Raw genomic sequence first — 27,082 nt, 5'->3', positions numbered from 1 at the left:
TATGTACACCGCCTTGGGTTCCTTAGAGGAAAAAAGGTGGAATGTAAATGCAATAAATAAAAAAATACATTGACTCCCCCCTCCTCCTCCAAGCCTCTGTTATATACATAAGCAGCTTACCAGAGCGCCTCTCGCTCGTATGGGTTTTCTGTGGCTTAGACTGGTTTGGTTTGCCTCCTATGTGGACCTTCTGGTGAATCACAACATTACTGTGATGACTGAACCGTTTCCCACACTCAGGGCACTGATAGGGTTTCTCTCCCGTATGCACCCTCCCATGAGACACAAGACTCGAGTGCTGTGGAAAACATTTCCCGCACTCGAGGCATTTATAGGGTTTCTCTCCAGTATGCACTCTGTGATGGATAACCAAACTTGACTTGTGAGCGAAACATTTCCCACACTCCAAGCACTTGAACTGTTTCTCTCCCGAGTGGATTGTCTGGTGACTCACAAAGTGGGCGCGCTGCGCAAAGCCTTTCCCGCAGTCGGGACATTTGTAAGGCTTCTCCCCTGTGTGGATTCTCTTGTGTGTTGCTAGGTGTGTTTGCTGAGAAAAACACTTCCCACAGCCCACACATTTATAGGGCTTCTCTCTCGTGTGGACTCTCTGGTGCGTTGTAAGACTTGAATGGCGAGCAAAGCTTTTCCCACACTCCAAGCATTTATGCGGCTTCTCCCCCGTGTGAGCTCTCTGGTGTTCCACTAAACCTAAGCGGGATGCAAAACACTTGCTGCACTCTGAGCATTTGTAAGGTTTTTCTCCAGTGTGCACTCGGTGGTGCAGCATAAGGTTGGAATAGCGAGCAAAACACTTGCCACACTGCACACACTCATAGGGTTTCACTCCGATGTGGGACCGTTGGTGTTTCACAACGCTTGAGCTACGAGAAAAAGATTTGCCACACTTGGGGCACTCGTATGGCTTTTCTCCTGTGTGTCCTCTCTGGTGTTTCAATAAGCACGATGGCTGAGTAAACCATTTCCCACACTCTATACATTTGCAAAGTTTCTTCCCGGTGTGGTTTCTCTGGTGCGTCACAAAGTTCGACTGCTGAATAAAACACTTTCCACACTCCAAGCATTTGTAAGGTTTCTCCCCGGTGTGGAGTCTGCGATGCATCGCAAGACTGGATTCATAACCAAAACATTTTCCACACTGCAAGCACTGATAGGGTTTCTCTCTGGTGTGGACTCGTTTATGGATCTTAAGATCTGGCTGATGAGAAAAACATTTCCCGCATTCGGGACATTGGTAAGGTTTCTCTCCAGTGTGGATTCTCTGGTGTTTCATACAAGACGAGTGGTAAGCAAAACACTTCCCACACTCTGTGCATTTATAGGGCTTCTCTCCTGTGTGGACTCTCTGGTGGATCTCTAAGGTAGATTTGACAGCAAAACATTTCCCACACTCCACGCATTTGTAGCTTCTCTCCCCTGTATGAACCCTCTGGTGTTTCACAAGCTGGGACCGGATGATGAAACATTTCCCACACTCTGAACACACATAGGGCTTCTCTCCAGTGTGGATTCTGTTGTGTGCCACGAGGCCTGAGCCAAAAGCGAAACATTTTCCACACTCCATGCATTTGTAGGGTTTCTCGCCCGTGTGGGCACTCTGGTGTTTCGCCAAGGTAGAAGAATCAGCAAAACACTTGTCACACTCCATGCATTTGTAAGGTTTCTCTCCTGTGTGAAGTCTCTGGTGGTTCACGAGATGCTGCTGCTGAGAAAAGCATTTCCCACATTCTGGACAACTGTAGGGTTTCTCCCCAGTGTGGACTCTGTGGTGAATTAAAAGACTTGCCTGGGAAGCAAACGTTTTCCCACACCTCAAACATTTGTGCCGTTTAGGTCGTCCCATGTGGGCTCTCTGGTGTCTGGGGAGATTAAGTTTCTGAGTAAAACACTTCCTACACACGCAACATTGGTTGTTTTTCCTCAAGTCATCTCCTGGGATAAAAAGCAAAACAGAAAAGAGGCACTGAACGTTCCTATAATTTGTTTGTGGAATTCATTATTTCAAGATAAAACAAATAATGTCATTTCTACACACACACACACACACACACACACACAATCTATCAATCTACCTATGTACAAAAACACACATACACAATTATAATAATCAACAACAGAAAATCCAATGACTGGATTACAATATCTGGTGTCAACCACTAGTTTAGATGGCTTTAAAAGAGGGTGAGATAGTCCCAAAACATCTGGAAATACACAACACCCATCATCCCTGAACGTTTGCCATGCTGGCTGGGCTGATAGGAGTTGCAGGCGAACATCACCTGGAGGGCCAAAGGATCCCTGCCCCTGGTATAAAGAAAAGAACCAATCTCCAGAGGGAGTGTGGAGGGGTGGTTTGGCCCTGCAGGCATAAGAACCTAAGAAGAGCCCTGCTAGCTCAGACTGAGGGTTCATCTAGCCCAGTGGTCTGTTCACACGGTGGCCAACCGGCTGTCGACAAGGGACCAACAAAGCAGGACACAGGTGCAACAGCACCCTCCCACCCATGTTCCCCAGCAACCGGTTCACACAGGCTTATTGCCTCGAATACCAGAGGTAGCATATAACCATCAGGGCTAGTAGCCATTGATAGCCTTCTCCTCCAGGCCTAAAAGGAGACTCAGGACAGATAAAAGGAGTTATTCACGCAGCGCATTGTTGAAGTCTGGAATTCGTTAACACAAGATGTGGTAATGGCCACCTATGTGAATGGCTTTAAAAGGGGTTTGGATAAATTCCTGGAGGAGAAGCCTATCAATGGCTGAGTCCTGATGGATAAGTGCAACCGGCAATATGAAACACAGTAAGCTTTTATACTCTAGTTGCTCGGGGACACGGATGGGAGGGTGGCTGCTGCATCATGTCCTGCTTGTGGGTTCCTGGTCAACAGCTGGTTTGCCACTGTGTGAAGAGAGGGCTGGATTAGATGGGCCCTTGTCTGACCTAGCAGGGGTCTTCTTATGTTCATATCCCTTGAGCTTTGGTTAGAGATGTGAAGGCCCAGAAAAAAACTGGAAAAAATCAGAAAACCCTCGGGGGGCGGGGGTTGGAAGCCTTTTTTGTTTTTTTCCCAAAAAATTGGAAAAAAAATGATGAAAAAACGGGTTATGGGATGTTTTATTTTAGCATGATGAATAAGATGTTTAAGACAAGGTATTCAGATATTTACTTCTCCAAATAATTTCTAAAAACTATGTACTGTATTAGATTATTACAATTTCTAATTTGTTTATGGAATTCACCATCTCAAGATATACTAAATAATTAAACTTCTATACTGACCAATAGCCAAAGTTCTCTGGGTGGTTTAGAATTTTTTTAAAACATGATGGTATGGTATGTAATGGGCCTGTGGAGACAACACCATTATTATTATTATTATTTATTTATATAGCACCATCAATGTACATGGTGCTGTACAGAGTAAAACAGTAAATAGCAAGACTCTGCCGCATAGGCACCAGTGAGGGAGGAAGCAGCAGCCAGGCACCTCTCCATCTTGCCTGGGGTCCAGCTCCAGCTGAGAGCCCCCTCCCTCCTGCTGCCAACTGTCAACAGTAACTGCTGAACTTTGCAAGTAAGATTGTAGTGCTTGAATTTGCTTTCCTTTTCTCTCTCCTCCCCCCTCCCAATCCTTTTTCCTTTTGTGTCATGTCTTTTAGATTGTAAGCCTGGGCAGGGACTGTCAAGAAATACTTTTGTAAGCTGCCGTGAGAGCCTTTTTTGGCTGAATGGTGGCATAAAAATGCTTAAATAAATAATAAATATAAATAATAACATGCTAAGCCACGGTTAAGCTGCCTATCCTTTTGCAGCAAATGATTAGTGAGCGTGTTTAAACTGTGGTTATGTCGCCACCATGGTTAGGAATAGTCCACGTGACACACTAAGGCATGGTTAACAGAACATGCTAAACCTTAATATTTAGCTCAAGATGCTTAACTGTTGTGGCTTAGCATGTCATCCTAACAAGGTTAGGATAAACATATAATCAGTCAGACACACACACCTATCTACCAATCTATCTATACACAAACACACACCTGCACAATTATAATAACAACAGGAAATCCCAGGACTCGATTAAAATATATGGTGATGACCACTAGTTTAGATGGCTTTAAAAGAGGGCGAGATAGTCCCCAAACATCTGGAAATACACAACACCCATCATCCCTGAACGTTTGCCATGCTGGCTGGGCTGACAGGAGTTGCAGCCCAACACCAAAGGATCCCTGCCCCTGGTATAAAGAAAAGAACCAATGTCCAGATGTTTGGATGGCTGAGTAGGTGTGGGTAACTTTGAGCCCGCCAGATGTTTTCACCTACAATTCCCATGAGCCTTAGCCAGCAGAGCCAATGATGGTGGGGATCATGGGAGTTGTAGGCCAACACCTCTGACAGGCCCCAAATTGACCCCTCCTGACCTGTAGGGAAACGAGTCTTGTCCTCAATAAATCCTAAACCACATTTCCTAGGGAATGAGCCCCATTAAACTGAATGGGACATACTCCTGAATCGACCTTGCGTTGCCCGGCGTCTCTCGGGCCTTTAGTATCCCTCCCCTCTATATCCTATGTTCTGGCATGAGTGCTGCTGTTCATGTAGCCGAAATGACACCACCTGTGCACAAGAGGGAGGTGTCAGCAGGCTTGGGGGCACGTGTGCATAAATGTAATCCATCAATAGGGAAAAACATCTGAAGCAGGGGGCAAAACAGCCCAACAATGGGGACAGAACGAGGACTGACTACTAGGGTGCAGGGAGAACAAAACTGGATGTGTTGGGGAATGGAATGGAGTATCCTGGAAGAGAGCATTGAACAAGATATCTCCATGCTGCAACATTTTGTTGCAGCTTCCACTTGTTCTGTTTCGTCACCAATAGGTTTGAGGTTTGAGGTTAGGGTTAGGGTTAGGGTTTGTTTTGCTCTTTGTAGATCCCTTGTGCACACCCACATAAACAACACAACTAACTTAAACTTAAACCAACTAACAAAGATTTTATTCCCTCCCTCTCCCCCAATTCCCCTCCCCTGTCTATTCCCCCCTTTGCTGCTCCATAGGTGAACCACACCGGTCATGGCTAATTCAACCTTCAAAGGGGGGAGGGGAGAGAGAACCCACAGTCCCAATGCAGCAAGCCCTCCAGCTCAGTATCCATTCTTCTTATCTCCTTCCCTTTCCCTCCCTCCTGTTTTTATTAAATCTTTTTACTCCCTACTTGGACCAGGACGTTCTTCCTTTTCTCCCTCCGGCTGGGTTGGTATCTCCTCTTCTATGCCTGATTCTCTCAGCTTCACCATTCCCTGTTCCAGAGATGTTATTCTATGTTGTCTTCCTTCATGCATAAATCTCAGGAACACCAGGTATCCCCAAGAATAAGCAATCCCCTCCCTCTTAAGCTTTGCTATTATTGGTCTAACACTTCTCCTCGATTCAATGGTTTGTGGACACAAATCATTGTAGATTTGAACTGGTGTTTCTTGGTACTGCAACGTTGTCACCTACCTGATTCTCTTCTTAAGCTGCTCCTTTTTATAATAGTTAGCAAATCTAACCAAGATATCACAAGGCATCGCTCCAGCTCTTCCTCCAGCCACCCGATGTATTCTCTCGACATCTTGCGGTGCCAGATCTAAATCTGCAGCCAGCTCCTTAAATCATCCCAAAATGCTGGTTCTTAAATTCTCACCCTGCGTTCAGGAAAATTTCTTATACGCATATTTGGCCTTCTGAATTGCTCTTCCAAGCAAATCAGTCTCAGTTCATGTTGGTTCAAAACTTATATTCAATTGTTTCAACTGTTGCTGGTTCATATCAACCTGCTTCGTTAATTGTTGTACTTCTGACTTTGTTTGCTCCAATTCCTTCTTGAGCTCCAACATTGACTTGTTTACTCCTTCCAGCACATTTTTGACCACCTTATTGTTGGCTTTTTTATTGTTTTCCTCCATCTTCCGGAGTAGAACTTCATTGTTTTTTCCTATCGTATCTGCCAGCTTGACCAGCATGTCATCCTGCGCTGTTTTTGGCCCTCTGCCATTCATCTTGCCTGAACAATTACTTCCAGACTTCTCCGCCATTTTATCCCCTTCTTCCTTATCTTGTATCTTTGTTACTGGATCGTCCTGTGTAATTCCTTCTTCTTTTACTAATCTGGCCACTGATTTGTCAGAGGGGTGAGTTTTGGTTCTGGTCCAAAGTGGTTTTCCCTTATTTTTATTTTTATTTTTTGGCATTTAGATTTCGACGCTTCAGTTTGTTCACTCACTCTTCCCTTCGCTGCCCCCACCACCTCCTACACCACCAAAGATTTATTCCCAGAGTGAGTTAATTTGCATCCTCTCTGTACTTCGCTTTCACATAAGGATATAACGTTCTTTCACTTAAACTGTCTGTGTCTCATCAAAGTTATTGTTAGTACCTTCCGTGCGTTTCCCCCTTCTCAGCCACAAATCGAAACTAGCTTTTCCGGCTACACTGAGAGGGATTTTTTACATGCTTCAACTTCACGGAGGATTCATAATACTGCTAATGAGATTTACTCACTTTATCATGCCAATCATACGGAGATAAATGCGTTTGTAGGCTTCAGACTGCTAGGCTCCACCCCCCACAGCCACATCATCAAAGGTCGGTTGACTCTACATAAACAAAACAGAGGCATTCAAGAGGCAGCTGGACAACCATCTATCAGGGATGCTTTAGGGTGGATTCCTGTACTGAGCAGGGGGTTGGACTCGATGGCCTTCCAACTCTACTATTCTATGATTCTATGAGAAGGGAGAGAACTGACTTAATCCCAATTTCCCCAGAATCTCCAACACTGGTCACGCTCACACATGCTAAGCCGGGAATCCTGTCTTGATAATCCAGTCATGTGAATGAGCAGTATGTTGGTGCATGCAGCTCTTCATTCCATCCATTATGCGAGCAGGTAAACAAACCAAGAAGGGGAGATAGCTTCATATTACCTCTGAACCTAGCATTATGGTTTATTGTGCCCAAACAAACCAGGATCATAAATCAGCTTTGAACTAGGGTTTGTTTATGGCTTTTTCCTTCTGTGTAATGTCTTTTTAGATTGTTAAGTCTATGAAGGGAACATGCGGCCCTCCAGATGTTGGAGAATTTCAATTCCCATCAGCCCTAGCCAATGGGAATGGAAAATGGGACTTGCAATCCTATATCCTTGTTTTAAAGAAATAAATATGTCTTAGAATGTGACATCTCATTCTCACGGAAGCATACTGTTCAAACTTCAAGCATTTTAATATGGGCTTAGCACCTAGAATTCCTTTTCAGGTTTTCTGGACCCCTTTTTGCTAATACATTGATGGTGCTATATAAAATAATAATAATAATAATAATAATAATAATAATAATAATAATAATAATGCCGGAAAAATATCCAGCCAGGTCAATAAAAAGAAACAGATGTTTTACCATTATTGCAACTGCTTATAGCTTGGGGTGGGGGTAAGGGTTTCAGTCTTAATTCCCCCCACTTTTCTTATTTCAACTTTATAAAAGTAACATCACTAAACTTTATAGCAATAACTAACATCATTTTCAATGTAAATTCAAAACCATGTTTGGTGCTTCATTTATATTAAAACAATCAATAAGACAAACTAAATGCTAGATAATTGAAATGGGAAGGGAAGATTTCTTCCAACTATTCAATTTAAAAAGAGAATTAACAAAAGGGCAGCAGATTCATCAAACAGTAATACTTTGACTAAACAAGCTGACTTTTATGAATGAATTTTTTGGATATCCACACGTAGCCCCCTTTGCACGAGGCAACAAGCAAAGCAGAAAGTCTTCCATTAACTATTGTTTCCTCTTTCATCTGAACAGGAAACTCTGCTTAACAGCTTCGGAACAAGCCAGGATATTAAACCACGAAGGATCTACAGGAAGCTTCATCATGGAAGACTTCCTGGTTTGTCACAAAATGCTGCTGAATGCACAGGCAAAAAGTCTGCATCTCTTGGTTCATTAAGCTAAAATTTGATCATCCTCTAGCTTTAATCCACCCACCCCCCATGCTGTCTGGGGAATGCTGGGAGTTGTAGGACCTCTTTCTGTCTAAACATGCGTAGGATTCTGCATTCAATTTTCTCCTGCTCTTTCATTTCTCCAGCAAAATCCATATGGAAATCTTTAGTACCTCCTACCTTTCCTGGCTCTGCTGTAGTCAACTGGATTGAGGTGTGGATGTCATGCCACACACTGTGGGAGCAAGAAAGGCAGTTGGGAAATGCGTTTTCCCAGTATCACCTTGTATCTTAAGAAATGATCTTTCAGTGGGCAAGACACAATGACTGGGACCAGACAATACGATAACCCATACTCCAGTAGGGATTGAGTGTGGGTTGTGTTTGAACCATGGGTTGTTGCTGAACCATGGGTTATCATATTGTTGGATAATAGTTCTTTCCCAAGGGACGGGATAACAAATTTGCCCTTAAGAACGACTCCGTGATTAACAGAGCGTCTAAAAAGCGCTTTATTCTGTTGCAGCAGAGGTCTGTTCTTAAGAAAGCAGTCAGACCCCGAGGAATTAGTGTTCAAGCTATTTACACATAGTATTCATTAGTGCTTACGCCCCCTTTTGGCTAGTTGCCACCTTTGTTCTTCGGTCTCAACTACATTGCTGACTGCCACGTACACACTTCCTGGTCAGGCAGAGATCATGTTTTAAGCGCGTGAAGGGAAAAAAAACCTACCAGAGTGCAGGACAAAGGCAGGAAGCAGCACAGCCGCCATTACAAAATGTAATAGTTGTCTCTAACAATATTGTCTAAACCGAGCTGTGCTAACAAACCATGGTTTGTTAACCACAGACATCCTATAAAGAGAACCCATGGTTTATTGTGAACTGTGGGTTGTTCACAATGTTTTGACACGAGGCTGTGGAAAGCACCACAAATGCATCAAGTGATGGACGCACGGACTTCAGTTCACAGAGTTCATCCTACATAGTAGGCATGTGCTCCGCTCCAATTAGGAGTGGAGAAGCAGTAGCGAATTGGCCTGCTCCGCCTTACCCAGAGGACCGCAGACCCCTAGAAGCAAGGCGAAGAGAAGCGGCCATTTTTCAGAGCTCCTATTTCAGGCGGAGCGCTCTGATCGCCATCTTGAAAAGATTTCACCCATAGGATTGCATTGCGGGAAATAATCGCGGATAATTGGGTTGTTTTTGAAGCTATCGTTCTGAAAATTCTTGTGCTCAGAGAGTCGTGGATGGGGGTCATTTTGAGACTACTCTCAGCTCTCTGCGTCGTGCGGGTCACGTGCTAGAATTTTTTAAAAATCGGGTAAACAAACGGACAGCGCGGGTCAAACGGCGGTTTTCGCCCATAGGATTGCTTTGAGGAAAAGAATTGGGGATAACTGGGTTGTTTTTTAAGCTATCGTTCTGAAAATTCTTGTGCACAGAGAGTCGTGGATGGGGGTCATTTTGAGACTACTCTCACCTCTCTGCGTGGTGCGGGTCGCGCACTAGAATTTTTTAAAAAATCGGCGGGAAAAATACCTTTTTCAAAGGGCTGAGGGGCAGAGTCAGCTCCCGGTCATGATGATCCCAAAGTTGGAGGAGGGGATAGGCAAAACGGGTAACTTGGGATTCTGGGAAACTTCTCTTTCTTAATCTGAACGGACTTTTCCCAGTGTTTTTTAACACAGTAGCCCCATCAAATGCACAAACACAACCTGAAATCATATACTAAGCCAATAATAAGAGATAGAAACACAGCACTGCTACCCACCCTAACTTTGGGGAACAACTGAAAAGATGTGGTGCAAGGGGTGAGCTCCCCTAGGGCATCTCATTGTGGACGTGCCCCCACTCTCTCCTGTACTGGAAGTCCATCAGAACCTTCCAAAGAGAGTAACCCGGTGGAGCAATGCCTATCATGAGTTGAAGTGAGCATTTACTTCTTAGTTGTGGAGCAATGTCTTTCATGAGTTGAACTGACAGCGTTGCTTCTTAAAAGACTGGTCACTAGGACCAGTCAAATTGGCAGCTGCTTCCCCCTCCCCTGGGCACGTCCCCCTATTACTGGTAAAAGACAGATAAAGCCTTTTTTAAAAAGTTCTTCTTGTTGTTTATTCAGCAACACTGCTGCTTTTAATTCCACCCCTCCTTTATTTATTTATTTATTCCATTTTATATGCATTACTGGCTTATTCTTGGCTCACTTCCTTATGCCCCCAGAAATGCCAGCTGCATGCCTGCCTGCCTTCCCTCCCTCCTCCCCTGCCCACCTCGCAGGGATGTTGTGTGTGTGTGGCTTTGACTCAGGGGAGAAGTCCTTCCTGCGCTCACTTGGAGTTATGGAAGTTCCAAATTTTGCAGGTTTAAGCCCCGCCAAAAAACAGGGGATGATGGGACTGCCTTGAGTCTTGGCGTGCGTATGTATCCCTGGATAAGCTTTCATGGTGGTGAGTTTGAGGGGGTTTTTTAACATGCAAAATTGACGGAGCTATGGAAAGGAGTGTTGAATTTTCATAAATTCCCCAAAAATCAGGGGATGATGGGACTGCTTTGAGTGTGGGCGTCCATGTGGACACATGGATAAGCTGTCATGGTGCCAAGTTTGAGGTTTCTAACATGCAAATTGACGGAGCTATCCCAAGGGGTGTGAATGGGGTGCCCGATTTTCAAAAATTCCCCAAAAATCAGGGGATGATGGGATTGCCTTGAAACTTGGCATGCGTGTGGACATGTGGATAAGCTTTCATGGTGCTGAGTTAGAGGTTTCTAACATGCAAATTGACGGAGCTATCCCTTGAAACGTGGCGTGCGTGTGTATATGTCCATGAGGTGTCATGGTGCCAAACGTGAGGTTTCTAACTTGAACAGAAAAAAAGTTGTATAATTTTTTAGCTTTCAATGCAACCCTATGGGGGGGGGGGGGAAACGGAGCTCCGATCTGGATCCGGAGCTCTGAGCAGAGCGGAGCGGAAGTGGGCGGAGCAGGGGCGGGGCGAAGCGGCCCGCTCCGAAAATCTCGGATCTGCAAGTGAAGCGGAGCGGGGGGTCCGTGCACACCCCTACTACATACAACTCCAGTCACGCACCTATGCGCCCAAGGCAATTTTGACTGGAGGCTGCAGCCTTTGGCATGAGCTAGCCCACAATTTCACCCATCTTTACATTAGGGATCGGGGTGAAATGAGCGATGGAGCACCTGCTTTGCATGCAGGAGATCCCAGGTTCAATCCCCAGCATCTCCAGGGAGGGCAGGAAAAAAACACGCCTGCCTGAAGAGTCTCTGCCAGTCAGTGTTGGCAATACTGGACTAGATGGACCAAGGAGCAAAAGGCAGCTCTCTCTGTTCCTTTCTCCCACCTCAAGTTGGCTACAGAGCCTGACTGGCCTCTTTGCCTTCCTCACAGCTGGTGGTGAAGTCCCTGCAGCGAACTGGGCAGCAAGCCCTAGGGCCCTCTTCGCATCACGTGATATTGTGGTGCCCGAACTCCCCAGCTTGACCTGAGGGGTGAAGGAAGAGGGGGGCGGTCGGGGCTGGACTGCTTTTGGCACCTTCCGACTTTCTGATGCTCGCATTCGGCACACATTGCACCCTCCAGAGCGACACAGGAGCATCCCCTTAGGAAGGCAGCGTTACGCCTCCCGAGCAGTTACGATCCGCCTCGTGCTTTCAGGACGTACTAAACCGAAGGACACCAAATGGCCATTGAAATGCATTGTGTCATTCCGAATGGCCATAGGAAACCATTGAAGGAGTTTAGGGATCATCTACAAATTAAAATACTTAAAGGAGTTAAACATTTCGTTTTCATAGAAAACCACACAGAATCAAAATACAAACTAACAAAGTGGTTTTGGGGAACAGTTCCTATGACCCCCAACACAGTGGTTTCTAGGGATCATCTCCAAACATAAAAAGAAAACAGAATACAATAAAGAGAAGGTGACTGCAGTTTCATGCAATGCTTCATAGGCACCAGTTCAAAAAGACCAAAATAAGTGGAGGAGGGGTTGCCAAAAACTGCCACAGATTATTACCATGTTTACATCTGCCCCCCCTCCAACACCCTCTCCTCACAACAATGCAGGCCAGCATTTCAAAGTAGCCATAGGGATACACGGGAATGATACCACAAGCCCCTTAAGAACCAGATGAAGCTGAAAATGCTTGAGGAGGTTGAAATAAGCAACCCAAGCATCCTAAGACTCTGTGCTTGATACATGTTTCATTGCACTTGCCCCTGGCGCATAGCCATAATATGGGGTATCATTCAGAATGGCCATAGGAAAGCATTAGGCTGTCACAAGAGGCACAGAGAAAAGAGGGGAAGCCCCAAAATTCTCGTAGAGGCTTGTAATAGCACACTAAGCATGCTAAGAGTTTTTGCTGCAAGCGTGCTCCATTGGAATGGCCCCTACACTGCACACAGGCACATGAGGTTTCTTCCGAATGGCCATAGGAAAGCATGGCGCTATCTGGTAGCCCCAGAAAATCAGGGGGAGCCCCAAAATTCTCATAGGGGCTTGTAGTAACACACTAAGAATGCTAAGAGTTTTTGATGCAGGCGTGCTCCATTGGAATGGCCCCTACACTGCGCACAGGCACATGAGGTTTCTTCCGAATGGCCATAGGAAAGCATGGCGCTATCTGGTAGCCCCAGAAAATCAGGGGGAGCCCCAAAATTCTCATAGGGGCTTGTAGTAACACACTAAGCATGCTAAGAGTTTTTGCTGCAGGCGTGCTCCATTGGAATGGCCCCTACACTGCGCACAGGCACATGAGGTTTCTTCCGAATGGCCATAGGAAAGCATGGTGCTATCTGGCAGCCCCAGAAAATCAGGGGGAGCCCCAGAATTCTCGTGGAGGTTTTTAATAAAACCCTAAGCATTCTAAGAGTTTTTGCAGAAGGTGTGCTCTGTGGAAATGGCCCCCACATCGCGCATGGGCACGTTAGGTTTCTTCGGAATGGCCATAGCAATGCATGGGACTATCTGGCAGCCCCAGAAAATCATTCTTATGGTTGTTTTTAATAAGACCTTAAGCATCCTAAGAGTTGTCCCCATTTCAAACAACCAATAAACAGTAGGAGGAGGTACAAAGAATATCTTGGGGGTGGGGATAACAACATGTTTGAGTCAACCTCAAGAGATCTCCCCAACGCACAACAGCAGAGGTGTAAGTTTACAAGTTTTCATAAGCTATATAAGCACTATATCAGCGAAATGAGATAATTCGAGGGTAAACCAGAACAAAAGTGTACGTGCGACAAGGCTTTTTGTCAACAGCTCTTTTGAAATCTAAGTAAACAATATTGACTGGAGCACCCCTGTCTATCCTTTGAACAAATCCTACTGAATAATTGGACATATTCAAAGGATAAGAGTAGTACAGGCTATTATTAATTGCCAACTGCTTGTAGCACTGATAAACTAGATACTTAGGATAGATGTTCCAGACCTTCCTCTATGCAGAATACCTAAAATGGTCACATGACTGCTGAATTTGCTCGTGAGTCTTCATTGTAGGACTTTATTGAAAGCCTTTTGGAAGTCCAAGTACACAAAGTAACCGGCTGCCAGATAGCACCATGCTTTCCTATGGCCATTCTGAAGAAGCCTCATGTGCCTGTGCACAGCATAGGGGCCATTCTAATGGAGCACGCCTGCAGCAAAAACTGTTAGTATGTTTAGGGTCTCATAACAAGTGTCTATGAGAATTTTGGGGCTCCCCCTGATTTTCTGGGGCTGCCAGATAGCTCCATGCTTTCCTATGGCCATTCGGAAGAAACATGTGACCGTGCGCAATGTTGGGGCCATTCCAATGGAGCACGCCTGCAGCAAAAACTCTTAGGATGCTTAGTGTGTTATTACAAGCCTCTATGAGAGTTTTGGGGCTCCCCCTGATTTTCTGGGGCTTCTAGATAGCTCCATGCTTTCCTATGGCCATTCGGAAGAAGCCTCATGTGACCATGCGCAGCGTCGGGGCCATTCCAGGGGAGCACGCCTTCAGCAAAAACTCTTAGCATGGTTAGTGTGTTATTACAAGCCTCTTTGAGAGTTTTGGGGCCCCTCCTGATTTTCTGGGGCTGCCAGATTGCGCCATGCTTTCCTATGGCCATTCTGAAGAAACCTCATGTGCCTGTGCACAGCATAGGGGCCATTCCAAAGGAGCACGCCTGCAGCAAAAACTGTTAGTATGTTTAGGGTCTCATAACAAGTGTCTATGAGAATTTTGGGGCTCCCCGATTTTCTGGGGCTGCCAGATAAGCCCCCTTGTTTTCTTATGGCCATTCGGAAGAAACCTCATGTGTCCGTGCGCAGCATAGGGGCCATTCCAGGGGAGCACGCCTGCAGCAAAACCTCTTAGGATGCTTAGTGTGTTATTAAAAGCCTCAATGAGAATTTTGGGGCTCCAACTAATTTTCTGGGGCTGCCAGATAGCGCCATGCTTTCCTATGGCCATTCGGAAGAAACTTCATGTGCCCGTGTGCAGCGTAGGGGCCATTCCAGGGGAGCACGCCTTCAGCAAAAACTCTTAGCATGCTTAGTGTGTTATTACATGCCTCTAGGAGAATTTTGGGGCTCCCCCTGATTTTCTGGAGCTTCCAGATAGAGACATGCTTTCCTATGGCCATTCTGAAGACGCCTCATGTGCCCATGCGCAACGTTGGGGCCATTCCAATGCTGCGCGCCTGCAGCAAAAACTATTTGGATGCTTAGTGTGTTATTACAAGCCTTTATGAGAATTTTGGGGCTCCAACTGATTTTCTGGGGCTGCCAGATAGCGCCATGCTTTCCTATGGCCATTCGGAAGAAACTTCATGTGCCCGTGGCAGCGTAGGGGCCATTCCAGGGGAGCACGCCTTCAGCAAAAACTCTTAGCATGCTTAGTGTGTTATTACAAGCCTCTAAGAGAATTTTGGGGCTCCCCCTGATTTTCTGGAGCTTCCAGATAGAGCCATGCTTTCCTATGGCCATTCGGAAGAAACCTCATGTGGCCGTGCGCAATGTTGGGGCCATTCCAATGCTGCGCGCCTGCAGCAAAAACTCTTAGGATTCTTAGTGTGTTATTACAAGCCTCTATGAGAATTTTGGGGCTCCCCCTGATTTTTCCGGGGCTGCCAGATAGCACCATGCTTTCCTATTGCCATTCTGAGGAAACCTCATGTGCCTGTGTGCAGTGTACGGGCCATGCCAATGGAGCTTTCCTGCAGCAAAAACTCTTAGGATGCTTAGTGTTATTACAAGCCTCTACAAGAATTTTGGGGCTTCCCCTCTTTTCTCTGTGCCTCTTATGACAGCCTAATGCTTTCCTATGGCCATTCTGAATGACAACCCATATTATGGCTATGCGCAAGGGGCAAGTTCAATGAAACATGTATCAAGCACAGAGTCTTAGGATGCTTGGGTTGCTAATTTCAACCTCCTCAAGCATTTTCAGCTTCATCTGGTTCTTAAGGGGCTTGTGGTATCATTCCGTGTATCCCTACGGCTACTTTGAAATGCTGGCCTGCATTGTTGTGAGGAGAGGGTGTTGGAGGGGGGGGGGGGAGATGTAAACATGGTAATAATCTGTGGCAGTTTTTGGCAACCCCTCCTCCACTTGTTTTGGTCTTTTTGAACTGGTGCCTATGAAGCATTGCATGAAACTGCAGTCACCTCCTCTTTATTGTATTCTGTTTTGTTTTTATGTTTGGAGATGATCCCTAGAAACCACTGTGTTGGGGGTCATAGGAACTGTTCCCCAAAACCACTTTGTTAGTTTATATTTTGATTCTGTGTGGTTTTCTATGAAAACTAAATGTTTAACTCCTTTAAGTATTTTAATTTGGACTACTGCAACCTTCTTCTCACTGGCCTTCCTTCTTCTCACATCAGTCCATTGGTTTCTGTTCACCACTCTGCTGCTAAGATCATCTTCTTGGCTCGCCGCTCTAACCATGTTACTCCACTTCTGAAATTTCTTCATTGGCTTCCAATTCACCTCAGAATCCAATATAAACTTCTCCTGTTGACCTACAAAGCTTTTCACAGTCTAGCTCCTTCCTATCTTTCCTCTCTCATCTCACACTATTGCCCCGCTCGTGCTCTTCGCTCCTCTGATGCCATGTTTCTCACCTGCCCAAGGGTCTCTACTTCCCTTGCTCGGCTTCGTCCATTTTCTTCTGCTGCCCCTTACACCTGGAACGCTCTTCCAGAACATTTGAGAACTACAAGTTCAATTTATTTATTTATTTATTACATTTTTATACCGCCCAATAGCCAAAGCTCTCTGGGCGGTTCACAAAAATTAAAACCATCATAAAACAGCCAACAGGTTAAAAACACAAATACAAAATACAGTATAAAAAGCACAACCAGGATAAAACCACGCAGCAAAATTGATATAAGGTTAAAATACAGAGTTAAAACAGTATAATTTAAATTTAAGTTAAAATTAAGTGTTAAAATACTGAGTGAATAGAAAGGTCTTCAGCTGGCAACGAAAGGAGTACAATGTAGGCACCAGGCGGACCTCTCTGGGGAGCTCATTCCACAACCGGGGTGCCACAGCGGAGAAAACCCTCCTCCTAGTAGCCACCTGCCTCACTTCCTTTGGCAGGGGCTCACGGAGAAGGGCCCCTGTAGATGATCTTAAGGTCCGGGTAGGTATATAAGTTCAATCGCAGCTTTTAAAGCTCAGCTAAGAACTTTTCTTTTTTCTAAAGCTTTTAAAACTTGATTTTGATCTGACTTTTATACTGTTAGTTTTACTCTGCCCTGTGCCTGTTTGGTGCATTCTCTTCCCCTTCTTAGTGTTTTATTATGATTTTATTAGAATGTAAGCCTATGCGGCAGGGTTTTGCTATTTTATTGTTTTACTCTGTACAGCACAATGTACACTGATGGCGCTAAATAAATAAATAAATAAATAATTCGGTGTCCTTCGTTTTAGTACGTCCAGTTCTTTCTCCTCTGAGTTAGCAAGAGACGCTCTCCTTGGCCTTCGGTCCCTGCTCCTCCTCTTTCCTCTCCCCCCCCCCCCCCGCGTGAAAAGGCCTCCAGGCTTCCTTCCCAGCTTCTCCGGTTCTCTTCCTTTCCTTCCCGCCTTCCAGAAGGACAAAGGAGGAGGGACCCGAAACGCTGCTCCCTCTTGTAACGCCATCGTGAAAGCCTCCACGCCAAGGCAAACTCAGGCCCAACCAAGAGCGGGGGGGGGGGGGGGCTCTCCAGGAGAACAAACACGCCCCCCCGCCAAATCTGGTCCTTTCTCCCCACTTACCGGCATTTGCAAAGGGGGATTCAGGTGCTTTTGCAGGCTGCGGGCATTGGTCCACCTCCACCCTGAAAGTCCGCTGCCTTCGTCCCGGGTCTGCAGCATCTCCACGTCCCAAGACCTAATCAGCCAGCGGTTCCCCCAACTGAAGGCCCTCACCCCTCCTGGTAACAAGCACCCAGGCAGCCCGGGACTGCTGGGAAATGTAGTCCTGTCCTTTCCTTTTACGGAGCCGCAGAGGCTCCTGGGAATTGTAGTCTCCCCTTCGGCATGCTTATTTCTTCCTCCACCAACAAAGCTCAGGTATGCCAAGGGCCTCCAATACTTTGCAGATTTTAAAAAACCACATATTGATGTCTTATAGCAAAGGCCGCTGCCCTTAAAATGCGTTGCTCAGGGCTTTGCTCTGTCTTAGGTACCATTAATTAATTAGTAATGTTAATTTCCCCTGTTAATTGCGTATTGTTGTTAATTTGCTATTGTGAAGTTATTGTAGACGTATAATGTATAATGGAAAAGAGGCGACAATTCAAGTTGTGCAGGGCAGAGGGAGATATGGTGATGGCAGGGCAAAGTGCCATTACAGGTGATGTGGATGATGGGTTAGGTTGTCCAACCGGACCTCACTCAGGCGAGACGACACCAGATATTCTTAAAAAGTTGTTTATTGTATCGATACAAGGCCAAGTTATACGTGCAAGAGCAGTGGCAAGTTACACTTGACCCAAGCAACTGACTCTCCTAAAAACTAAAGTGATACATGAGAATATATATGTTCTCAAGACAAAGAGCAAGCCATATAAGGGTATGCGAGCCATATAAGGGTATACTACGGTCTTAGCATTCTAATAGTCTGATGCTGCTACTTTTCTCCACATCAGTCCCCCCTTTGGACCTAACCCAATGGGTGCAGGTCCACTAACTTAGGTTACTATTGTCTACCCATTTTCGGAGGTCGGGCTTTGGCCCTTCATCTTCGTCGTGCTGTGGTATAGCCATATACATTTGCTGGCGGACTTCTTTTTGCACAACGGAGCTTACTATTGCTGAGCAGCAAGCTTGGAAACAGGGAATTAAGCAAGGGAGGCACAACAAGATTATTAAAATGAATAATCCAGTTACAAAAGCCTGCTTTAACCAAGGCCAATTAGGCAACCAACCAGTGAGCCAATTTCAGGTGTCCCAACCATGCCAGGTTTGAGAACAGGGACATAGGTGACATCTCTGATGTCCTTGGCCAGTTTTCTCAAGATATTTCCGTTGTCTGCTATTTTTAGACAGAAGTCTGTCCAGTTAAAAACGCCGCATAGGCCACCCTCCTTCGAAAGAATATAATCAATCCCAACACGATTCTGAATAACGGCCCTGCGGAGATCATCTAGTTGGTCCGCTATACCTTCGAGCCCAAATGCTGTGGCATTTGCAAACAGTTCTACAACTGCTTGAAGCCTGACCAACCTATTTGTTAGATAGGTGGGCTCTCGTCCTACAACATTAGGCTCCCAGGTTGCTGGGCAATAATATTCTACAATGCGTGCTGCAGGCCATTCATCACCATGCCAACGCTGAGTAGACTCGAATATCTCTCCAACTCTAAGGGCTCGTTTATTTACATCGTGTAGTTGGTGCAGAGCTGTATATACTGGTAAATACACATCTGCTTCAGGAGGCAAAAGTTTAAAAGGGGGATAAATGACACCAATGTAACAAGACCCAGACCAGTTCTTTGGCAATTCATGGTAGGCATGGTCTCCACAGATAAAGTATTGATTCTTCAGGTCTCTTTTTCCTTGAGCATAAGGCCCATGCCAAGAGTTTGGGGTGTCATCTGGTCCTGGGTGCAAGTCTTTATAATAATGAGTTCCCCATAATTCATGGATAGGGCCAGTGAAATTCAAAAGGTGCTAAATAGGATTGGGGAACCATGCTACTCCTAAATGGGAATAATTATGTTTTTCAGGGTAGCATTCACCAGTACAATTTGCAACTGTGTTAGTCCCTTGGGTGATATTCATTTGTTTCAATAGACTTTTATACAAGGATGAATGCTTTGAGATGAAAACATCAACATTTTCTCTATAGAACTCAGCTACGGGGGAAGTGCGACCCCAGGTGGCATTATTAATCATTCCAGCTGAAACATTCATTAATCTGCATTTCATGGCTTCATCTACACCCATTCCCCACGCTTCATGCGGGTCAGTCTCCTTGTATGTCAAGCAGTTATAAATGGTACCGTTCAGGCGTTTCTTACATGATTTGGTGGCATTCCAGTGATAATAGCTACAATTTACTCCCCAATGTGGGTTGAACCCCCAGGTGTTATAGGTATGACATTGGCTCTCCCCCACGTTCGTCCGATTTTTGTTGTGTGGCCTAGAAATGCAGAAAGGGGCCATATGACCCAATTGCCTGATCTGCCACTTGTTGTTTGGGGAACCAGGGCACCAAGCGTCATTATCTTTAACAAATTTAAACCATTTGGGGCTTGATATTTCCCACATCTTTAGGGGTTGGGTTCCCCATGGCATAGGGGACCCTGGACGACCAACACCTGCATTTAAGCACACGTAGCAGTCTGTAAGATGGAGAATAGACTGGATGGCTTCAACAGTGGTCAGAATTACGTTCTCAGGAGCCAGAGGCTCGAATGAAAACCAATCTTCTGATCCAGGTGCTCTTATCCAAGTGAACACCTTTTTACTCTTTTGCCATCCTGTGCCTTCAGTCAGGTTTGGAGAGATTTTGAAATGTTGGAGACAAAAATATTGATACTGCTGTAAGTTCATACTTGCTGGTTTCATAGTTCATGTTTTTACACACAGTTTCGTTTAACCCATTGGGTTGTTGCGCAGCAGTCTCTTTTGCTAACAGGGATTTCCATCTAACATCTGCTTCTAAATATGTGGCAGTGGCGGAAGCTGGGATGCACAAATGTTTATCGGTATTGGTTCTGGCAGTATAAAATTGTCCTACTTTACTTAATGATTTCCATATAATTCCCCCTTCTACGCCGTCTGTGTGTCTGACTGTTTCAGTACATTTAATAACTAGGGCTACTGCCCATGGCAGGTCAGAGCTCATGCATACTGATTGATATTCTGGTGACCATGTATTCTCTTTTTTCCAGTTTATAAATACAGATGTGCTGTTGCTGGTGCATGAGCGACCTGTAATAAAGCTGGTTTTTACTCTCCTGGCCTGGGAGGTGAGTTGCAGTTGGGTCTGTCCTGGGCATCGTTCGTGTCCTTTCTTTGGGACAGGAGCTGCTGGGACCTGTGAATAGAATCCATAAGATCTACCCACACTGCGACCGTGTCTTGTAAAATATCCTGCTATGTTATAGTTGGCTGGCCCACACTTAGGTGTTCCAGTTGGGCAACATTTAAAATTACACAGTACTGGTGCCCATAACAGAGACAATAGCATCAGGAACATGGACATTATTGTCTTCAGGTTCTGACACCTCAACGTATTTTTCTTCTCCACAGAGGTGTAACCAATGGAAGAAGACCCAGATAGCAGCAAATACGAGTACCAATAGTCCGATGAGAACCCACTCCCAAGCAGTGTCCATCTGTTTAGAAAGATGTAGTCCTGCGAAGAACTAGAGTAAGAGGTTTCTGTGGGTGCGGGTGGCTTGTGTAAGAAACAATACCGTCTTTTTCTGGCCTCTCTTCATCCTGTGGGTCCGTGGGGAGGCTGGCAGTGCTCCCACGTGGGCTCACATTGGCTGTGAGACCTTCAGGCGGCGGTGGCTGCTTGCTACAATGAGTGTAATGGACCCAGGAGTTGATGCCTTTGACCCGGACAGCGGTGTGAGTAGTCAGCAGAATGGTGAAGGGGCCTTTCCACTTCGGCTCGCCTGGTCTAGCTGGTATCTTCCGGATCCAGACTGCGTCTCCTGGCCTCAGCGGGTGCGCCGGGACGTCCAGAGGCAGCGTCTGGGCATCCTGGGCGTACACACGTAGGACCTGAAATTGTTTCTGCAACTGAATAATATAAGAGGTTACATCTTCGTCCCCCCCTAGCAGGGAGACGTGCGGAGCACCAGTCACCCTGCTTACTGGGGGAGGACGCCCAAACAAGAATTCATAAGGTGAAACGGACAGGACCCCCCCCTTGGGGCAGTTCGGATACTAAAAAGAGCAAGGGGTAAAGCCTGAACCCAGGTGAGATGGGATTCTTGGCAAATCTTGATGAGTCGGGTTTTAAGAGTCTGATTCATGCGCTCAACTTGGCCAGAAGATTGGGGGTGGTAGGGTGTGTGAAGCTTCCAGTTGGTGCCAAGGGTCTTGGCAAGGTGCTGAATAACACTGGAAGTAAAATGAGCACCTTGATCTGAGTCGATAATGAGGGGAGGGCCAAAACGAGGCACCAGATCTCTAAGGAGAAACTTCCCTACTTCCTTTGCAGTGGCAGCTCGTGTTGGAGCAGCCTCAACCCACCCTGAAAGTTGGTCTATTATTATTATTATTATTATTATTATTATTATTATTATTATTATTTATATAGCACCATCAATGTACATGATGCTGTACAGAGTAAAACAGTAAATCGCAAGACCCTGCCGCATAGGGTTACAATCTAATAAAATCATAGTAAAGCAATAAGGAGGGGAAGAAAATGCAAACAGGCACTGGGCAGGGTAAACAGGCACAGGGTAGGGAAAAACTAACAGTATAAAGTCCGAACAACATCAAGTTTTAAAAGCTTTAGGAAAAAGAAAAGTTTTTAGCTGAGCTTTAAAAGCTGCGATTGAACTTGTGGATCTCAGATGTTCTGGAAGAGCGTTCCAGGCATGAGGGGCAGCAGAGGAAAATGGACGAAGCCGAGCAAGGGAAGTAGAGACCCTTGGGCAGGCGAGAAGCATGGCATCAGAGGAGCGAAGAGCACGAGCGGGGTAATAGTGTGAGATGAGAGAGGAGAGATAAGAAGGAGCTAGACCTAAAGCCACTGAAAACCTTGGCATTTTGACATGTGAGCAAAATCAATCTGAATACATTCAAAGGGCAATTGGACCCATGGCCTCCCCCCTTGGGGCCCTGGGGGAGTTGGTTTTCTGGAGATTTGTGAGCAGGGGACACAGGAAGCAACTACTCTTTTAGCTACTTCATGGATGCCGGGGGCAAACCAACTTCGTAGGATGGCTTCGGCCAACCTAGTGGATCCTAGATGGGCTCCAGTGTGCTCAGCTTGGCAGAAAGGTCAGAGTGCAGCCTTAGGTAAGCAAAGGCGGCCATTGGGCATAGTCCAGGCTCCATGTATATTTTCTGCTCCTAGTTCTTGCCAGGACTCAATCTCTGCTCAAGGGGCTGCACACTGATAGTTAGAGCAAGAATTTTGAGCTTCAGTCAGAGCCAACATAGGCATTAAAAAGTTGGGGGTTGGTCCCGGTCGTAGGGCTGCGGCTTTTGCTGCTCGACCAGCATAATGATTTCCTTGGCGCACTGAGCCGGTGGACTTCCCATGAGCTTTGCCTTGTACAATAGCTATTTTGGATGGGGCGAGGATGGCCCATAATAGTCTGTGAATCAGGCGGGCATGTGCAATCTCTTGTCCGGAGGATGTAAGGTATCCTCGCTGCCGCCAGATGGCGCCAGTGGCATGGGCAACGGTGCAAGTGTACTGTGAATCGGAATATATGACTACTGAGCGATTACTAGCGAGATAACAGGCTCGAGAAAGAGCAATTAACTCAGCGGCTTGTGCAGAGACTGGGGGCTGCAAAGGAAAAGATTCAACAACTTCAGTGCAAGTGGTGACAGCGTAACCAGAAAGACGAGTTCCGTCTATAACCTGTGAACTGCCATCAGTGAAAAAGGTCAAGTCAGGATCATCAAAAGGTTCATCCTATAAATCAGGCCTGAGTATGTCTCCTTGTGTAAGGGTGACAACACAATCATGATATTCAGAGGTTACAGTCTCATCAACAGTGGGGAGCAAAGTGGCTGGATTCAGAGTGGCACATCTCTGAAAAGTGAGTCCTGGGGTGTTGACCAGAACAAGTTCATAGTGGTGTTGCCTAGATGGTGAGAGGTGGGCCTGAGTCTTAGCTGTTGACAACAAAGTATTCAAGCTGTGTGGAGCATGTAGGACAGTAGGGTGTCCCAAAGTCAGTTCTTAGGCTCTGAGAACAATAGCTGAAGCTGCAGCTACTGCTCACAAGCAAGGAGGAAAACCTTTGGCAACAGAGTCAAGATTAACAGAATAATAGGCAACAGGGCGTCATTTCCCTATGAAGTTCTGGGTAAGGACCCCTGATGCAACAGCTTTGGATTCATATACAAAAAGATCAAAGGGTTTTTGATAGTCTGGCAGGCCTAAAGTGGGGGCAGAAACAAGGAGTTTCTTGACTGTGTCCCAGGCAACCTCATCTTCTTTCGTCCACTCAATGGCCTCAGGAAGAGTTTTGCCAATTTTATTTTGCCAGGGGCGGACTACTTCTGCAAAGTTGGGTATCCAGTTCCTGCAGAAACTGAGTAGTCCTCGTAGCGAGCGGACGTGGGACTGACAAGTGGGCTGTGCAGCCTGCAAAATGGCCTGGACTCGCTGTGAACTTAATTTTCGGACTCCAGGTTCAATTATGTGACCTAGATAAGTCACAGATTGGCAACACCACTGAAGTTTCTTCTTACTGATTTTGTGGCCTCTATCTGCAAGTTGTTTAATCAGCGAAAGAGAGTCTATAGCATTTTGTTCTGGGGTGTTAGAGGCGATCAGAACATCATCAACATAACAAGTAACTTTAGAAGCATGGGGCAGTTGAATGGTGGCCAGGTCACCAGCTAGGATAGAGCAGAAGATAGTCAGAGATTCCACGAAACCTTGACATAATCGGGTCCAGGTCAGTTGCTGATGGCCCCAAGAAAAAGAAAAAAGGTACTGGGAGTCATGTACAGGGACAGAAAAGAAAGCTCTACACAAATCAATGACAGTGAACCACTGCGCTATAGCAGGGATAGAACAAAAGATAGTAATGGGGTTTGGGACAATATTAGTACGGGGTTGGACAAAATTGTTCACGACACGGAGATCCTGTGTCAAACGATATTGGGGGGGGGGGTCTCCAGGCTTTGTTGTTGTTGTTTTTTATGGGCAATAATGGGGTATTACAAGGGGAAACACAAGGTTTCAAAATTCCTTTTTGGAGAAAATCATCAATTATAACCTGAATACATTCATGAGCCTCGTGAGACATTGGATACTGGCGAACATTTGGATAGGGAACATTTGGTTTTACAGTAATTCGAACTGGCTCTGCAGAGGTCAACAGTCCAACATCTTGGGAGGTTTCAGCCCAGACTGATTTGGGCAAGGTATCCGGCCCTGGGATGTGTGGGTCTAGATAGGGCATTGAAACGGGCCCAGGCATCATAGACATTAAAAGGCACATCAATTTTTCTGAGGGAACACTGATGTACATACCATAAGGACTACAAGAAATTGTGGCAGAAAATTTGGCCAATAGATCGCGGCCCAATAAAGAAACGGGGCTGTCTGATTTCATTAGGAAAGGATGTGTGACAGCTGAAGAGCCAATCTGAACTTTAACAGGTATACTTTCATTCAACACAGTTTCTTTCCCTTCAATACCGATTACTTTGGTCCCGCGTCCGGGACATACAGGTAAAATTTGCGCATTTAGCATGCTTCTAGAAGCGCCTGTATCTATAAGGCATGTGACGGGTTGGCCATTTATGGTTAGGCTACGAAAAGGCCTCTGTAAATCCAATTTCCACTTTGCAACTGGGGACATTTGAGCGGCGGGCGGCAAGCACAGCCCCTGACGGCTCAGCAAGATGTAGTCATTGAGAATTCATGTGTGTAGTGGCCCCTGCTGGCCACTCCTCGGTTGGTCCTGGTGAAGCAGATGCTTGCTTCGTAGGACAATCAAATTGCCAGTGCCCGTATTCTCCACAAGCAAGACACGTCCCTGAGAAAGAACAGGGCGGTGCTTGCAGAGACTCACGGGGTCCTGGCCCTTGTGGGAACCACCTCTGCACTCCACCCCTCTGCTGACTAAACCCTCCTCTACCAAAAGGGGCATCGCTACGCCCTCTCCCTCTGATTGCTGGAAACGGCGTGCCTCTCCCGCGGCCCCTTCCTGTTTGTGAATAGTGTGTCTGAGACAGCGCTACAGCAAGCATCGATGCTTCTTCGTGCCTTTCTTTCTTGCCTCGCTCGCTCTCCTTCTCTTCTTTGCCATCAAAGATGTATTTAGCCGTGGTGACAATTTGAGAAACAGAGTTTCCTTGCCAACCAGGCTGGTGTGATCTAAAATATTGCTTTATGTCAGCTGCTGCTTGATCAACAAACAAACTAACTACAAGAGCCGCATTTTGCTCAGAATCAGTGTCTATGCCCCCCCCCCCCATGTCCTCAGTGCTTTTTGGAGCCTGGCCATAAAATCAGCTGGGCTCTCAGTTTTGTCCTGGGTAACAGTTTTAACTTTAGACCAATTAATGGTTTTCCGTCCCATGTCCTGTAAAGTTTCTAGCACTCTCTGAATGAGAGTTAAAATCAAATCTTGTTGAATATCTTCATTTGGATCCAAGGCAATTGTGACCGGAAATGAGGTGATTAAAATATTACTAGCATTAGTAACTGGTGCGACTCCAAGGCTAGCCGTCAGTCTTCGACAAAAATTGGTTGGTCTTCAAAATACTGCTTAAAAATGGGCCGTGTCTGATGGGGTGGGGCAATACATTTCAAAAATTAGCCGAACTTGACTTATTGCTTTGTCTGGATCTTCGTAGAGGTCTGGGGTATTTTTAGCCCACAAAATTAGGTCTTTTGGTTTATAAGGGATGTGTGTCCATCGGTTAGTATGAGTGATTAGAGCGGGAAGTGCGGCTGAAGTTGCTGTAGCGGCAACTTCCGGTCTTGTTACAACCGATTGTGGGATTTGGATTAAAGGAGCTTGCATCGATGCTGACTCAGATTGGGGAAGTGGTACCAAAGGTGCTTGAGTTTGGGTGTCGTTTTTATCGAGTTCGTCCAATGCACACTAGTAAGCTGGTGGCAGAGCACTGGGTCCTCGGTTTTTACTAAGTTCTGCTCTTTTATAGGCAACATCCGCCCACAGATACCAGTAATCCATTTGGCCAGGACGTGACTCTTCAAGTACATTTTTGAGACCTCTTAAGGTGGCTTGATTAAAGGATCCTATTTCTGGCCAAGAATGACTCAGAGCTGGCCACTTATTAACACACAAAATAATCATACGTTTCTTTGACAAACCTGCTGTGCTAGGCAGTTTACCTTTATCCCATTGTTCACACATAACACTGAGTGGACTCCCACTCGGGGCACTCCTTCCCTGACCCATTTGAATTCCTACTACGCTGTTCTTCGGAATTTCACCTTCCTACTACGTTGTTCTTCGGAAGGTAGGGTCTTTTTAAATTCAAATACTTCTTAATTCTCTTTATAGGTACCTTTAAACTATTTCTTCAAACATCTATTTGTGTTCTTATATCCTCTGGGTGCTGGATTCCTCCGGATATATAAGGGAACTTAACTTTAAGTTCCTCTTTAAACACAATTCAACACTTCAATCTTTCTTTATAATCACTAGTCTGATTTATTTAAGAAAATAGGTTCGTCTCACCTGTCAGGAGCTCGGTCCTTTGATGGAAGTAGAGAACGAAGCGTCCCACCGACAAATCCGAGCAGTAGAAAACTCCACAGGGGCCCCGCGGATCGTGGTGGGGCCGCAACGGCCTCACACGACCAGTTGGACCCGGCTCCTGCCTGGCTCGCCAATTGATGTGGATGATGGGTTAGGTTGTCCAACCGGAC

At 45.8% G+C, this 27,082-nt stretch overlaps 1 protein-coding gene and 1 pseudogene across 1 annotated transcript in view; both read right to left on the bottom strand.

Annotated features, from left to right (window-relative positions):
• Window positions 1–17,456, bottom strand: part of LOC134395528 (zinc finger protein 850-like) — a 66,519-nt gene extending 49,063 nt beyond the window's left edge. Inside the window, exon 1 of the mRNA XM_063121692.1 lies at window positions 17,285–17,456. The gene's annotated coding sequence lies outside the window, so the exon portion shown is untranslated. The remainder of the gene's footprint in view (window positions 1–17,284) is intronic.
• Window positions 19–25,328, bottom strand: LOC134395527 (zinc finger protein 271-like; annotated as a pseudogene).
• Window positions 25,329–27,082: the final 1,754 nt, after the last annotated feature.

This window comes from Elgaria multicarinata, chromosome 3 (assembly GCF_023053635.1).
Source record: "Elgaria multicarinata webbii isolate HBS135686 ecotype San Diego chromosome 3, rElgMul1.1.pri, whole genome shotgun sequence".
Classification (NCBI taxonomy): domain Eukaryota; kingdom Metazoa; phylum Chordata; class Lepidosauria; order Squamata; family Anguidae; genus Elgaria; species Elgaria multicarinata.
Note: the sequence above shows the minus strand (reverse complement) of the source record. Positions and strands in the feature narration are given on the sequence as shown.